This window comes from Argiope bruennichi, chromosome 8, assembly GCF_947563725.1.
Source record: "Argiope bruennichi chromosome 8, qqArgBrue1.1, whole genome shotgun sequence".
In the NCBI taxonomy this organism is placed as follows: Eukaryota; Metazoa; Arthropoda; class Arachnida; order Araneae; family Araneidae; genus Argiope; species Argiope bruennichi.
In genome coordinates, this window is record NC_079158.1 from 974,292 (window position 1) to 991,906 (window position 17,615).

At 31.5% G+C, this 17,615-nt stretch overlaps 1 long non-coding RNA gene across 1 annotated transcript; it reads right to left on the bottom strand.

Annotated features, from left to right (window-relative positions):
- Window positions 1-993: 993 nt before the first annotated feature.
- Window positions 994-16,318, bottom strand: LOC129981900 (uncharacterized). The gene is made up of 4 exons (XR_008785384.1): window positions 15,788-16,318; window positions 12,050-12,321; window positions 3,543-4,211; window positions 994-2,458 (listed from the first exon to the last, which is right to left on the bottom strand). It is a non-coding gene; the product is annotated as an uncharacterized LOC129981900 (long non-coding RNA).
- Between the last annotated feature and the right edge of the window lie 1,297 nt (window positions 16,319-17,615).

Genomic DNA, 17,615 nt, shown 5'->3' on the forward strand with positions numbered 1-17,615 from the left:
AATATTTTATTAAATAACTTGGAATAAAAATTGAAATTAAAATCTTCTGAAAAGCTCATAAAACTTAATTTACTCGTATTATTAATAAAAGAAAGCAATCTTACCTACATTATTCAACATTCATCGCATCCATTCACTTTTTTCCCCTCAACTAATATTTTATTATACTCGAGTAGATTTTTAGAAATTTTGATTCTTGCTAATCAAGCGCGAGAATCATTTTCTTCTAAGGTACATAGATCATTGTGATGATCAGGCACAATGATCAAATGCCTTCGAAGAATCGAAGGACATTTTGATTGGCTGGCCGGCCGAGTCAATCAAAGTATCCTCTATCCGCGGATGGAAGTAAAATTGAAGGCCAAAATGGCGAGATTTAGAAATCATTACTTATTATAAGATTAATGGTGAACTTGAAATGCTAACTTTTTTTTAAATAAATTTATCATTAATTTACTTAAAATAAATTTAACAAGAATAAAATATTTTTTAAAAGCCTAACTGCAAATGGATGCAATGAACAGATGCTTATTTAATATAATTACAAATACTATGTTAAAATTTTTCTGAAAGTATTGAAATTAGGTTACAAATTAACGATCATTGATATGTTTTTAAATTTCTGTTCAGGAAAAATGAATGCTGTGCATTTTACGATTATTCAAATGTGAAAGTTAATGAAAAGAGAAGAAAGCACTATCATATCGCATTATTTAAGAATAATTACAGTTCCAATAATTAATATTACCAAATTCAATATATAAACATAAAATATCTTTGCAATGCACAATACTGTTTCACGTAGGCAAACATAAATTTCAGCCATATTTATGGGAAAATATTTAAATTTCAAATAATCTTTAAGAAAACAAAGTAGACATGTGGACAACGCATTTTTTTTGCCATTTCTTTCATACAGGATACAGACGCGTTTCTCCGGCCATTGACAGCAGTGATTTTTGATATATTTTAAACTAGATAAACATGCAGATACATATTAAAGCAAATTTCATTTTCACAAATTTTGCTTTCAGATCAAAATTTTAATAAAAAAATTATAAAACAATATTTCAAAGGCTAATGTTAAGACCCTTATAGAAAAAAAAAATATTTCCTAAATCAGAATTATACGCACATAGCCATTACACTAAATATACTGAGTTTGTGGTAACTTATTTCATAGTCACAAAGTGAAGTTCTATTAATCATTTATTATCACCAATTTTTAATAAATTTAATAAGAATAGAATCTTGATTTAAAAAAATAATTGAAAATGGATGCAATGTACAGATATTTGATTAATATAGCTACAAAAATCGTGATAAAATTTCTCAAAGTGTTGAAATTAAATTTCAAATAATGATCTTTGACACTATATTTAAATTTCTATTCAGGAAAAATGAATGAAATTGCTTTCGCGATCTTTGACATTCAGTAATAAATGAAAATAAAGAAAGACTACTTTGTAAAATCTGTCAAAAAATTGAAAACTGTCTACAAACAATTATGTTGATGAGAAGGAATAACACCTAATCGGTTGACAAAAAATTAAATTTTTAGAATTTTAATAATGCAATCGATGATGAAAAAGAATGTTAACAAATCATCCAATATCATGAAAGTGTATTCTCCGTTGACAATGGAGAAATGTCAAATGCAAATTAAGGCGTTATATATTTTTTATTTCAATTCTGTGACAGTGGTTGAGATCACTGGCTATATTGCTGGGAGAGTAACAAAAGTTCGACTTGTTAACTTCTAATAACAGTATGGTTACAAATGAAATTTTGAAGTCAATTTTATACGCGTTGAAAGAAAAATTGATGGAAATTGGTTTTAGATATTCAGCAAAAAATCAAACACACTATCAAATTTTAATTTATCCATAAAAATGTTTCATATGTCTATAATATTTAAAAAAATACTTGTGTCTAAAAGAGTAGAATACAAATATCCACTTTGAAGGAAATATAATGTACCAGAAGCTATTAAAATGGACATATGCATAACAATTTCCAGAACAGTTAAGAAATATTGATTCATATGCCAAACACAGGCTTTGAACGATTTACATTCCATGCACTTCAACCTTTTCCAAGTTCCAAGAATTCCAAGTTCAAGAACAATTACGCATTGATTGAAAGAATTCTCCAAAAATATATAAATATTCAACACCTTAAAATAGAAGAACAAAGTATTTCAGAGATGTATTGATATCCTCAAGTAATGTTAACTACATATACATTTACATTTCCACCATGCATATCATTGATAATATATTGGCACAAAATACTCATTTTGGGTTTGCTCTAATATCAGACCAAAGACACAAGCTGCATCTGTTGGATCGCCATCCAATATTTCCTTTTAAAGGCACCGAGTTCTAATATTCGCTTGATGAAGATTCTGAATGCCATCCGTTTTACCGCTATCATTTCGGCCAACTCCTGTTAATATCTGAAAATATTAAATATTTGAATTAATATATATCTGAAAATATCTAGAATATCTTTAAATTCTGGAGTAGAAGTGACTTAATTTTGCACTTTAAATCAATTATCCAGTTGTTCCATAAAAGAATTTGCTTACAATTTTGTTATACATAGAAATGAAAATAAAAATTTTAAAATGTAGATTAATTAACACTTCGGCTTACTTACCATTTCGCTTTTTGAAATTTACATTTATATTAAAGTTTCACTTAAATCATTAGCTAAATAAAAAATATTTCGTTCCTGAATTTTCCGAAAAAGTTTATTCTCCAAGGATTAGAAGTGGCGCTAATAATGGATGCTGAAACAACCGTCCAATAACTGCCGTCACTGGTTATTCTTCTGAATACAGTAGGTTATTTTGCAAAGTCGTCAAAATGTTCTCAAAAGCCACTTAGGCTCCAAAGCAGACGCTTTCGTGCATAAGACAAAACATAGTCCAAAGTTTTGCTTGAAAAGTATTTCTTTCGTAGGTTTGTAGATGAAATTTTCTGGTTTATTTAAATACTTGAAAATAACCTAACTGATACAAGTATGTACCGATTACTTACTACGATTAACTAAGATAATATTTTAAATATCAACTGCAATATGTTTGATTCGTTCTAAAAAATGAGTTAATTGGAGGATGAAATAAGACTTGAAACAAAATTACACTGGAACATATTTTACTTATTTATCACATCCGTAGGTTTGAAGAGATTTCTGGCCATGCAACATATCTCTTGAAAATCTCAAATAAAATGATCAAATGTCAAATCTGATATTTCTATTATAATTCAGGAATTTAGCATGTCATCTTGAGAATATTTTCCATGAAATAAGCACAATTAATGTGTATTGAGGGCGTGAGTATGGAATCGAAAAAGTCGTAACATACCAAGTGCGGATGCGTTTTTTCCCAGAAAAATTGCATCGGTAAATTGTCTAACCTATTAAAATAACTAACAAAATGAAAAAGTACATTGTTAGTTATTTGACAGTCGATTCAAATGATTGGATACAATCTTCATTTTAATACGACAGTTATCTTAATTTGCAAAACTTACCGAAATCACTTCAGTACCGTTCTTTCCTGTGCATCCAGACATCCTTTGTATATAGAGTTTGTAGCTGGAACTGAAAAGGCCTTTCATTCCACAGATGGAGTTTCGTTATTCAAATAGATGACATCAGATGTATTCTTTGCACAGTGCGCTGCTGTAGAATCAAATGCAGATTAGTTGATCTTTGTTTGCTTTATATGACGTTCTATTTCACCCAAGTATTTAAGTACAAGTAAACTGGAGCAAACGGATGTTATCTCACAAGTTCTTGCTGTCATTGCACAAAAAAAAATCCTCCAAATTAACATTGATTCCATAGTTTAATAAGAAGAAATCTTCATGGTTATTTTCTTCTATCACGGATTACACATGTTAAATCCACATGATTTTGCCCTCGTTTCTTTGAAACCACTTGTCTGGTATATGGAGAGATCATAAACCTTTCACTTTCAATCCACTGTGCAGACTGAATTTAAGTCTTGATAATTTGCGAGTATTAAAGGCGATGCATTTTGAACTTGGTTTAATATTCCTAGCTTTTGAAACTATCAATTATATCTGTTGGATCTCTGACCATAATTTAATTTGAAAAGGGTCCAAATTCCAAAATCCACTTGTAGGTTCCAGATATTTCCTGTTGAGCCATGGTCATTTCGGTCAAAACATGTCAATCTGAAAAAATTAAATAATTTAAATCAACAGATATGAAACCATCCATCAAGAATACCATGAAATGCAGGAGTATATGCAATTACAATTTTGCACTTTTAATCTGCACCGGTAATTCAAACTCTCGAAAAGAATTTGCCAGCGAGTTTATTTATGGAAAAAAATTAACTGTTTTTTAACTAAGAAAATTTTAGTTAAAGGAAAAATGACTTGAAAATTTTTAAAATCTTTTCGTATTTGAAATACATTAGTAAAACATTTCACCCACCCATTTCATTTATTCTTTTAAAAAAGACGATTCTAATTATTTTTTTTCTAGCGATACGCCTATTCATTTAGAGAAAATAAATGGAGCATCCAGTTTATTAATTATTCTTCAAGCAGAATTATTGATTATACTTTATATCATAAGGTTTATATGAAAACGAATTTTAGTTAGAATGCTCTTCTAATAAAAAGCCATATTATGCATCGAGATAAAATATGAAATTTCATTTAAAAACAAATCAATTTTAATTTTGTAAGGCTGCAATTTTAATTTTATAAAATTTCTTAAATAGATGCTTAAACAAGAATTTAATGATCTTAAACATCTACTGTTACAACAAATGAAGAATCTGAAAGAAAATTAATATATTTTTCTTAATAGCAATACGTTTGGTCATACTAGAAAGAAAGTTTCACTTTGGCCCATACAGAAACAATACAAAATTACCTACAAATATTTTTACCTTTTCATAGGTGCTGGAACCGGTTATTTGAAAGGGTTCCTGGCCAAGAAATATTTTTCTAGCGATGATGACATGCAGATGACCATTCCAAGCAGACTCCCCTTTCAGGCGAGTAATTACTTGGAAACACAACTATCGAAATTTGGCTCATGGATTACACGCATTTAATATTCAAATTCTTGTAGTTCTTATACTAGGAGGAATCAATTTTGATAAATGCTTTCAAATAATTATATTTCGCATTTTTTTTCCCACCAGAAACTTGCTTTCTTGATGAACAAATTAAAATAACTTCCAAATGCCATATCGTTTTGTCAGTTTCATTAATAAAATTCGAGTACTTACTGTGCCTTTGGATACATAGACGTATCTTAAGCGAATACTTCCTCGCATCCAGCAAAATTGATATAGATGACATGTGTATGGAACTGAGAAAATACGGTGTTTGGCATCATATCTTTATCACGCAAATTAGTATCTATTAAGCGTCAAAAGTTATCCAGCCTATGAATAAATGATGCAATAAAATGAATACATTTTTATAGTTCCTTTTACCATTGCATAAAATCAAACGATTTTATTTAATCTTCATTTCGATATAACAATTATCATAAATAGCATAACTTACCGATATTACTTTGTGTGAAACAAATTTTTTTTTGGCCATCTGGACAGCTACTATCCGTGCTTTTTGCCAAAAGCTGTAAAGGCAGTCCCTCCCTCTTCTTATGGTGAATGACGTTGTGCAATTGTTCCCATTAAACGGCTAATCTGCTTCTTTAATGATTTCTGTGACTTTCCATTTCACTCAAATGATTAAAAAATGTAATGAATCTAACAGAAACTATGTGGTTTAGTGAAACAGTTTAAATTCAAGATCTAATGTTCCAATCATTTTTACACATTGAAGATGCCAACTTAACATTCATTCAATCGGCACATTTGTAGAAAAAGGCACAAGAAAACAATCACCATGGTTCTTGTCTCTGTCATTAGCCTTTACCATGTAAAACCCATATAATTCTGGCACTCACGTCGTTTAGAAGCCACATGCATGGAATATCCAGAGACTATTAATGTTTCTTCCTCATTCTATCTAAGCGTCCATCAAGCGTGTATATTTTAATTCATCTTAGAAAGTTTCAAATAGTTAAAAATAGTTCAGTGGCAACTCATTGCTAGCGATTACCGTTTTTATATAGATATTATTCTAGTACAAGATACTTTTGTAGGATAATCTGCGCTGAAGCTCAAGGTTCAAAACATAACTGTAATTCAATTCAGAAAGTAAAGATTACCGTTTTTAAATTTTTGAAGGTGAATTGCAGAAAAGTGATCAAATTGTGCTTTTTTTTGTTTACAACAAGCAACGTTGCTTTCAAACTACGTCTTTGTCTTAAAACATTTCATATTTTTAAAAATTTTATGAAAATGATTTTTTTTACATGTTTAAGTTCAAAGAGGTTCAATACCAAATTTGTATAAATAAAATTAGAATAGCTACATTTAAAAATGTTTATTTTTTATCTCTAAAGCTCGATTACCCAAGTTTTCCTATCGATGCTCCAGCCAATTACTTATTTTCATTGAAAGTTAGTGAAATTCTCCCCGCATTCGATATATGAGGTTATTCAAACTTCCTTTCTGTTGCGATATGGAGCGAACTAAATTGTTTCTAAATTCTGGGAGGAGAGAAGTTCAAATAAGCCGAGCTACTCTATTCAGAAGAAATGACATGCCTTCAACATCAGAAATAGCTTATCAGTTTACGGTTGATCGACAATGCAAGCCTCAATCAAAACTTTTTTTCATGGGATGTGAAATTGTTATATCAATTAGAAGAATAATGAATATATAGAATATTAAATAGCCGAGGCCCACAAGATTACTTTCATATTAGATAGGGATTTTAATTCCAAGACGGAGAAAGAAGGGTGGTTAAAAGAGCGAAATGTTTCATAATTGAACATTATGGAAAAGGAGCAATTATTGTTCTATATTGCAAGAACTGCGCGTTTAAATTTAAAATACAATTAAAATAAACTTACTTGAAAGTATAGAAATTTTGAAATTAACCTAAGCTTCATTCCAGTTAAAAGTCCTCTTAATCCCTTCCAAATGAGAATAAGTATTATTCGAAGAAATTTTCTAGAAAATCTGTAACGTCCATGAAATAAATATTTTCATTTTAATAGTATTTGAAATTTTATGGGGAAAAGAGCGAATTTTTTTAGGACTCCTATCAAATTTAACGAAATATGAATTTAATTTATTTCTGCTCCTCAGAATGTAAGCATTAAAATGCTATGTGTCGATACTACTCAACCATTAAAAATTTACTACATTTATTGGCTACAATCTTTATGAATTGCATTTGTTGTCTTGAGCTGAGAGTTCTCATTATGAGAGATTTTCGGAAATAATGTCACGAAGCAAATTTCATTAGTTCACTCGATTTATCTGTTAATTGATTGTTCAATCTTTCTTCTGACGGGAGAATATTCCAAGGCAGAGTGGGAACTCGGCATTATTAATCAGTCATATACCCATAAAAAAATCCATAACTGCTGGATTGGTGGAATTCAAATTCAAAATGTTTTTGTTTTAATTATTAACAAAGGCCTTCAGAAATGAACTGGATTTAACATTTAAGAATTGACTAAGCATTCTGTTAAGCTTCATTTCGCATTACTTTTCTACTTCGAATTGTCTTGCGTTCTATCGAAATATTGTTCGTAATGTAAAACTAAGCTACGCTGAAATAGATGAAGTAGCTTATTCTTATGAAATACACAATATCGGCACCATTTTTCCATTTAACATTTTCTATTTTCACAATTCTGACACACACATTTCATACACTGCGCCAAAACTTCAAAATCACAATTTACACACGCAATACCCATGCCGCTTCCAATACCACCCTCGACATTACAATCCACACTCACACACATTACCCACGAGTCTTCCAACACCACCCTCGACATTACAATCCACACTCACACACATTACCCACGCCGCTTCCAACACTACCCTCGACATTACAATCCACACTCACACACATTACCCACGCCGCTTCCAACACCACCCTCGACATTACAATCCACACTCACACACATTACCCACGCCGGTTCCAACTCCACCCTCGACATTACAATCCACACTCACACACATTACCCACGCCGCTTCCAACTCCACCCTCGACATTACAATCCACACTCACACACATTACCCACGCCGCTTCCAACTCCACCCTCGACATTATAATCCACAGTCACACGCATTACCCACGCCGCTTCCAACTCCACCCTCGACATTACAATCCACAGTCACACGCATTACCCACGCCGCTTCCAACACCACCCTCGACATTACAATCCACAGTCACACGCATTACCCACGCCGCTTCCAACTCCACCCTCGACATTACAATCCACAGTCACACACATTACCCACGCCGCTTCCAACTCCACCCTCGACATTACAATCCACAGTCACACACATTACCCACGCCGCTTCCAACTCCACCCTCGACATTACAATCCACAGTCACACACATTACCCACGCCGCTTCCAACTCCACCCTCGACATTACAATCCACAGTCACACACATTAACCACGCCGCTTCCAACACCACCCTCGAAATTACACAACCCGCTTCTAGCACCACCCTCGAAATAGATTGCAATCCCACACACATCTATGCCGTCACCCCCCCCCCCCGTGTTCCGAAACCAGAATTCGCAAGCTACTCCACCGCTCCATGATTCTCTCAAAGCAACACCTACTGCTAACACCAGCCTCAGGCCACAATTCCCATACTCTCACACACGCCATTACTCATGCCGATAACTCCATAAATTTCCGCTTCTCAATTTTACATACATCATCCGAATAAGGACGAGTGAATCATTTCTGTTTTACAACACAATAGATGGCGAAATGACTTGCCACGCTTTCATATTTCCCATTGACCCTTTCCACATTCGATTATGTTGTATTCATTGCTTTCTCCATTCACTGCATAATTCGCCATTGCAAAGATTAGGCTTCAGACACAATATACTCCAATAAAGTGCATTAATTCTCTTCCTCACAATATATCTGTGCGTAACATGAGACGTGAAAAATGTGCAGCACTAGGCAATTTTCTCATTCGCATTATGCATTTCAAAATGAGAACAAAACGAACGACAATACTCCTCATTGCGTCAAGGAGATCAAATATTTTGCATTGAAATGAACACGAAAACAGAATTTAAAAAATACCGAACCCAGGGTTTCTTTATGATGGTTTTGATGAGCTACATATTTACTAAAGCAGGGAAATCTATACTTATATAAAGCTCAATGTGTGTGTGCGTGTTGGCGCTCTACAGGCCAGACCGTTTGACCTACAACTACCAAATTTGGTACATGTATACCTTGGTGTATGCACCTGAAGTCCCGTTTTTGAATTTTTAATTAGAATTTTAATTATTAATTAAAAACTTGCTTTCCCGCCAAAAAAATTCACATTTTCCCCACCTCCAAATGAGTAAGGCTTAAGTTTTCCCATGCTAATGAGGCTAGGCTAAAGATTTTTCGACCGATTATTTCAAACGATTCATTTTATTTTCTTAATGTTTGATGCATTTAAAATTAAGCACTGTTAATTAATTTGCTCATGATGAATCTGAGAACATTTTGTTGACAAATTCTTGAGATATTACATAAATTAAGAAAGGTATTTTTTTAGTGTCCATTAAATTTTAAACCCTCAGTGACTGTTTTTAGTAATCATATTATAAAAAAAATGCTTCGTTTCAGTAAAAAATATTGTTATATTAATTGCCAATTAATCCTTTCCAGTTTAATTTAAGGCATAAATTCTAGAGGAGCTAACAGAAAATTAGAGAGATATATATTACATTATGACTGAAGGCCTTTATAATATTACGAGTGAATTATATGACTATCAAAATTTGAAGTTTTAAAATATTTTGATGAAGAAGCTATTAAAGTAGGAATTGGATAAAATATTTAATTATTAAATTTTAACGAACATTAAGATTGGCGAACCGGCTGACCGCCAAAGGTGGCTAGTAGTAAATAAAACAGGATTCGTCATATGCAAATGAGTATTAACTTTCGAAATTCCATAAAAATATTTCCTATACTCTATACGGCTTTCCCAGACAATTTATGAATTTTAATATTGGATTTCTCTCAATACCAGCTTGTCCAAATCTGATCTCCATCAATTCCCGATTATGTCTCTGAACTCAGAAAAATTCGGCTCATTGCAATCAAATTACATTATGAATAAATCAAATTTTAATTAAAATGCTGTTTGCTTTGGATAATACACGAATGGTTCGACACTTAAATTTAAAAGCACGTATTTGGATGCACGAATCTGACGTAAAGCATGGAGCACTATTAACATTTTCCTTGGAATTGCTTTAAAATTACACTTTAAAACATACAAACAGAAATTTCAGATATTAGTGGCACTTAAATGACAAGACAAAGTATTTTTTAAAATTTCAGCTAATAACATTGAATTTTAACGTTTATTTAACAAAGTAATTTTCAGGCGGAAAACGATAAAAATACACCCTCTGAAATGTTAAAACATCTCATTTCAAGTAATAGCATGTCCGAGAATTCATGATTTGATTGAATAAAGACAATTCCAACGAAATGAAAGCGGACAATATTAACCAAATAGCTCTTAGTATATAAATATTCAAAAATATCAAATATGTTGATGCAATTTAGATTTTTTCCATTAATATAAACTTACATGAATGATATCAAAATAAAAAGGGGAGACCTACACTACTAATAAAAAGGAATTTCATTTTAATGTGAAACAGTAGTGTGCCATTGAAGAAAATTTAAAGAGAAAGAATTAGTTCGAACAGAGAGAGAATGTTGAAGGTAACGATCGGCAATATCAGGCACTACGGATTCGAAATTAACGAAAAGCACTTCATTCATCCTCAATAACACCTACTACAAAGTAATGCTATTTGACATCCTATGAAATGTTAGGGAAATCAGAATTTCAATAGAACAGAATTGGAAAATGGCCTTATCACTCAGAAATTTATCATTTCAAAAAAAAAAAATCGGTTAAAGTATTTTTTCCAATTTGCTTTTATATTTTTACCATTCAGAAGAAAAGTTTCATTTACAACACGCATATTTTTACCTTGAATTTTCGAAATGTTCTTAAGCATTTAACACTAAATCATTTCTCTAAACATAGGAAATTTGAAATTTTTCAGTTCTATTGTGCAGGAAATTGTTTTAATGCTTGGAGTTTTAAAATATGTACCAACATTTTATTCCTTTTCTTACAAAACAATTAATCTTGGATTCAATTAAATTCTGCTTTGGACCTAACATCAAGTATCAACTATGAAATTAAATTTTAAGCGCAACAACATCAAAATTCCCCTTTCGATTAAATATTAATTTACTTTGACAACAAATTTATCCAGATGAAAAATTTAATTTTTACTGCTCAATCCGCGATTTACCATATCACAATGCATAAGCAAAAGTTGGAATAACAGCATATAATCAGCAAACCTAGATCACGTTTGAATATTAGGTAGAAACTACAGGAATTATTAATTAGAAATATACCGAAATGAAACTAAACCGGGATTTAAATGAAAGCATTTTATGAAGAATCCATATTTAGAGAGCGTTTGATATCCGAATAAGAAAAAAATAGCGAAAATTACTGGCATAAAAATGAACAACATTTTCTGTGATTTTGGAAAATTCCCTTTAATGATTTTAATAATTATTGTATCAGAAAATATTTAATTTTCGTTTTTAACTTCTGGGAATTTTAATTATTGCCAGGTTACTCTTGCTTTGCGGTTCATTCATTTTTGAAAGAATTCGATTGCTCCGTATTCAAACTGCCTTTCGTGTTCTTTTAAAATTATCTTGATTGGAATTAAATTTGCTCGATTTGTAAATTCTTGGAAGGCAACAAAATCTGAATCTAGTATTTTGAAAGAATAGGGAAGAAACATTGATACTTTCTGAATATTCGATGCATGTAATCTCTAAGCGGGTAAGATGCCACAATTATATAGACATACCTGGTTAGTCTAATGCGATAGAATGGGAAATCCAAGAGAAAATATCTTCCTCTTCCATCTAAAAATGGCTTGGTTCAGTGTGGTGCGATTCAGATGGGGATCTTTTCCGAAACCAGCTTGGATCCAGTATTGTATTTTCAAAAAGAAATCGAAAGGACGACACTTGGCAGCGACGATAACTTCGATATATGAAATCCATCACATCAGGAGAGTTGGGTATAAAGATGAAGGTGTCGCTTCTACTTCACACTTAATCTTTGCGGAATGATGAGCTATAAGAGAAAATGCAATTTATAATATTTACGCAAATTATAAACAAACTGCAGAAAATTTTTTCTATTTTTTTTCGAATTGGAACATATTTTATATTGATTCATATCGAAAATTCTTTTTCGCTTTACGGTCATTTCGCATTACGAATAAAATTTTGGAATGAACTAAACTTGAGAAAGTGCAATTTCACTGTCTCTTATCTAGGCCACCGAACCACTATTTATAATAGTAAACATTCCTCCTCGAGTTGCTTTATTTAGCTTTACAATAACATAGGAAATGTGACAGAATGAATGAATAATTTTTCATTGCACAAGGGCTAGAGCTGACCAAGCTGCACCAAATGAGAATGCAACGTGCATGTTAAAGACGCAATAGAATATTAAAATATATGAACATCCCACTGCATGGCAGAAAACGTGATCTTGCCCTAACATAACGATGTTACAGTCCTGTGCGTTTAATAACATTTTACGTAAGATGAAGGAAATATAACTTTCATTGGCATTACTACATATATTTTCGCATATGTACATTTAAAGAGTTTCTTCTTAGCACCTTTGAAAGCGTTACTAGTTTTACAGGGTTTTTCTGTGGCACCACAGTGAGCTGTTTTATGCCACAAATGTTACTTGTTGTAAATAATATTTCAAAGTAAGCTGTGGTAATAATATAATTTTATTGCACAAGATTCATCGGTCACGCCTACGGCTCTGAATGCGTTTACAAAATGTTATAGTAATAGAATTGAAGAAATAGAAATCTCAATTTCAAGTGTTTTTTTAAAGAAAACTACGACACGAAACTAGAGCTTTGCGACGGTTTTGCATGATGTGCTATCAAAAAAATAAAACTATAGAATGCAAATGCAAAAAATTAAGGGTTTATATTTTAAACATAAACAAAACTTTGATATGTTTTATATAGCATTACTTTTTTTTCACAGCTTTGTATTTACGATGGTAAACGGTAAAAATTTATAAAGATTCATATTCTTTCAAATCTTGTATTTCAGAAAACCTCTTCGAGCCAGTCTTAGCATCGCAGCCAAGTCGAGGATCTGTCACCTCTAATCCCATGTCATACAACGTATTAATTTAGTGCTATTAGAAGCATGGACTGTTAAAATTTACATCCTACATTATGCTGCTCATTAGAAATTTTCCAGTAAGCTTTCCATAAATTGTGAGGATTGATGACGCTCATTATGCATTGAATGTAAAGCTCTTCGTGCAGACATTTGGACCTGAAATGATTAAATTTGGCTAATAGTAACTTACCGAGGCGTGGCATTTACAAAAAGATTCATTCTCCCCCCCCCCATATTTTAGATTTTTAACTAAAATTTAAATTTATTCCCATATTTATTTCTACTAATAAAAAAATGTTTCTTCAGCCATTCTGGAACAAATAACAAACCTATTTTTATACGAAATCAAAATTTTTTTTTCAATGATACTCTATTTTTTCAGCGTGTTTCATTTTTTCAAGTTTTTTTTAGTTTTAAGAAATAGTAACAACGCTTCTTTTCTGTATACTAATTCAGCTTACTAATGATTTTCATCTTTATTAGTAGTATAAATACAGATAATTGTCATCTAAATTATTTTGAATTAAGGAATACATTGCTTTGCTCATTTTATATCAGTTTGATACTAAGCTGCCACAAACAAATTCATTTGAATGCTGGTGGATATCAAATCCTTGATACAAGAACCTAACATTATTTCTCATTTTATCTTGCGAAAGACATGCACAAGTTTTTAATTTGCTCAAAAACAGATGTATTCGAAATGCGGAAAAGACTTGAAATGCGGAAAAGACTTGAAATGCGGAAAAGACTTGAAATGCGGAAAAGACTTGAAATGCGGAAAAGACTTGAAATGCGGAAAAGACTTGAAATGCGGAAAAGACTTGAAATGCGGAAAAGACTTGAAATGCGGAAAAGACTTGAAATGCGGAAAAGACTTGAAATGCGGAAAAGACTTGAAATGCGGAAAAGACTTGAAATGCGGAAAAGACTTGAAATGCGGAAAAGACTTGAAATGCGGAAAAGACTTGAAATGCGGAAAAGACTTGAAATGCGGAAAAGACTTGAAATGCGGAAAAGACTTGAAATGCGGAAAAGACTTGAAATGCGGAAAAGACTTGAAATGCGGAAAAGACTTGAAATGCGGAAAAGACTTGAAATGCGGAAAAGACTTGAAATGCGGAAAAGACTTGAAATGCGGAAAAGACTTGAAATGCGGAAAAGACTTGAAATGCGGAAAAGACTTGAAATGCGGAAAAGACTTGAAATGCGGAAAAGACTTGAAATGCGGAAAAGACTTGAAATGCGGAAAAGACTTGAAATGCGGAAAAGACTTGAAATGCGGAAAAGACTTGAAATGCGGAAAAGACTTGAAATGCGGAAAAGACTTGAAATGCGGAAAAGACTTGAAATGCGGAAAAGACTTGAAATGCGGAAAAGACTTGAAATGCGGAAAAGACTTGAAATGCGGAAAAGACTTGAAATGCGGAAAAGACTTGAATTCAGGGGAATTTTACAGTCCACTTTTTTTTACACTTATATTGAACGAGAGGCAATAATGTGCCAAAGCAAAGTAATTTCGAATAGAAGTGAAACTACAACTATCTGCAACATTATAGATTTTTTTAACTTTGAAAAGAATACGAATTATTCACTAAAAAGTTAAATAAACAAGTAAAACTACTTGGACAATGGTGAAATGATGAACTGGATTATTCTCATTTTTTGTATCTAAATCATATTCAAAGTCATGAAAATAAATTATTTCTTTAATAGAAATTAGTTATTTGAAAGTATTCGTGAACTTCAATAACAGTTATACACAAAACTAGCTTGAATGATTTTTTTATTTACTTTCCATTCAGATTTCTTCCGTTTTATGAAAACTAAGAACTCTGTCAAGTTTGGTGCTTTTTCAAATCTGATATTTTTTTATAAAAAGAAAGTTCTAAAATTTTCTATTATATGAATTTTTTGTACACTTATTTATAAGATGAATCTCGAACATTCTTCGTTTTTGATAGAATTTTGAATTAAATATTCCCAAGAAAAACTGAAACGCTTGACTTTATCCTAGTAGAATAGTATTGTCGAATTTTTAGTTGAATTTCCCGAATCCAGAAACTAATTCAACAAAAATTTAAACTATGTAATATTATTACACTTCATAGTAATTAAATTCCATAAAGTTAATGAACAACTTTCACATTTTAAATTGATTCATTTCAATTTAGTAAATGACAGCAGTCATGGTATACTCATTAATTATATAAATTGTGATACACATTCAAAATAATGCAATAAACCTGTTCAGAAAAAAGAAATTTATTGAGAATGGATATTTCAGTCGAAAAAGTGTTCGAATCTTCAGTAAATAAAATACTCGTATTTCTTTATTATATTCATGTGAACTCGGGAAAAAAAACACAGCTTACCCATTATCATCTAGTCCAGCATCTATAGTGAACAGGTTTTAAAAATGGTACCTGCTAGTACTGAAGACTTCGGGATATTTAAAACATTCAGTAGTACCATAGACATTAATAAATTGCATTATCTTTCGAGTTCGAATATATACAGACATTTTCTATAATTTACAAAATCAGTCTTCAACCTTATACAAGGAACAACAAAATGAGAAGTAGCAAATCTTCAGAATATTTATCGGTTTTTGAGAGTCTTGAAATGTCTCATCAATCCTTCTCTTCTTCCAAAGATAAATGCAAGGTGGCTACTCAACAAGCCGATATTAAAAAAGGGCTACAAAAATAATTATCCAAATTTGAACCCTAAAGAGGCAAACGCAGTAAATATAAATATTTTTAAATAGGCAAGAATAATTTCGATATATTTGAAAAGAAATCTTTCGGATTTTGTAGAAAATGAGGGCAAAGTGAAACAAAGGTAGCCTGTAAAATGGTTAGCAATCACAGGTGATCATTCCATGTGCTATAAGCGGATTTTCACTTAAGGAACATCAAAAAGTGAGGACTCAGTAGCATAGGCGGCAATGAAGGTACACCATGATACTGTTTGGCTCCGAATCCTAACTAATATTTTCTGACATGTTCCGGAAAAACTTTATTAAATACTTCAAAGAGCTGGTTATGTAGTCTTCGTCCTAGCTGGATTTTGTTACTCGTCTTCTTTCTTCCGTTTCCCGAATGGATCATACAAAAGTGATGTAATTAATACTAAGCCACACAATATTTCCAACAAAAAAGTAGGAAGCCGAAGACCGCCAATATTTGATCGAAAATATAAGAAATGTAAGAATACAGAACTGACGATACATTATTTTAACTTTTCTGTTCCGTAATTTAATTATATGAAGTACTATTTTAATGCAACACGAGACTTATTTTAGGACTGATTTTATAAATTTGGTCTTATAATGAGGATGACGTTCCTGCCTGGAAGTTTCTCTGGAAGTTATTGATTGCGTGATTTTAATAAAAAAAATAATTACAACATTTTATTATGAGTAATCGTGTAAATATAAATGTTTAAATATTTTATTTCAAATCTGCTATTCATGTGCTGATTGCAGAATGTCTATTTGTGTACAGGAATTTCGAATAGTTCAACTATCCCAAATGGATTCTTATAAATATTGAAGGGTATATAATATAATAATTAATATTAATAAATATATAATAATTATATAATAATTAATAATAATATAATAATTATAATTAATATAATAATATAATAATTACGCACACTCCCGCCTCAGTGATTATTATAAACAAAAAAGAAAAAAAAAATGTGTTAAAAATATATTCTATCTCGCGGAAAAAGTGTTTTATTCTGAGAATTTACATTTATTGCATTTATTTGAAAATTTCGATACACCAGAAAAATAATGACTCTTAAGTAAATACTAGACTCGATGGAAATGAATCTAAGCTCTAGTTTGAAGGCATGAACTTTTTTGTTGGGACCTCAAAATCGTGAGTATTGTTCAGCAGACAGGATCCAAGCATCCTTTTAGCAGAAACTGAATCCAACACAAGCTGAAGATGCTTAACCCAGGTGGATTGGATTCATCAGGATCATAAATTGAATTGCACTTGTCATTCTACGATGGCGAAGATGAAATTTTATCCTCTAAAATTATAATGCCATATTATCCATATAAGATTCCAGTTTCCTACGGGAAGTTTACTTAAATTTGATATGACTCATTTCTTCTATTTACAAAACATCGAACAGATTATCGATTTTAAAAGGGCTATCTTAAAAGTACCGAAAAATAAAATA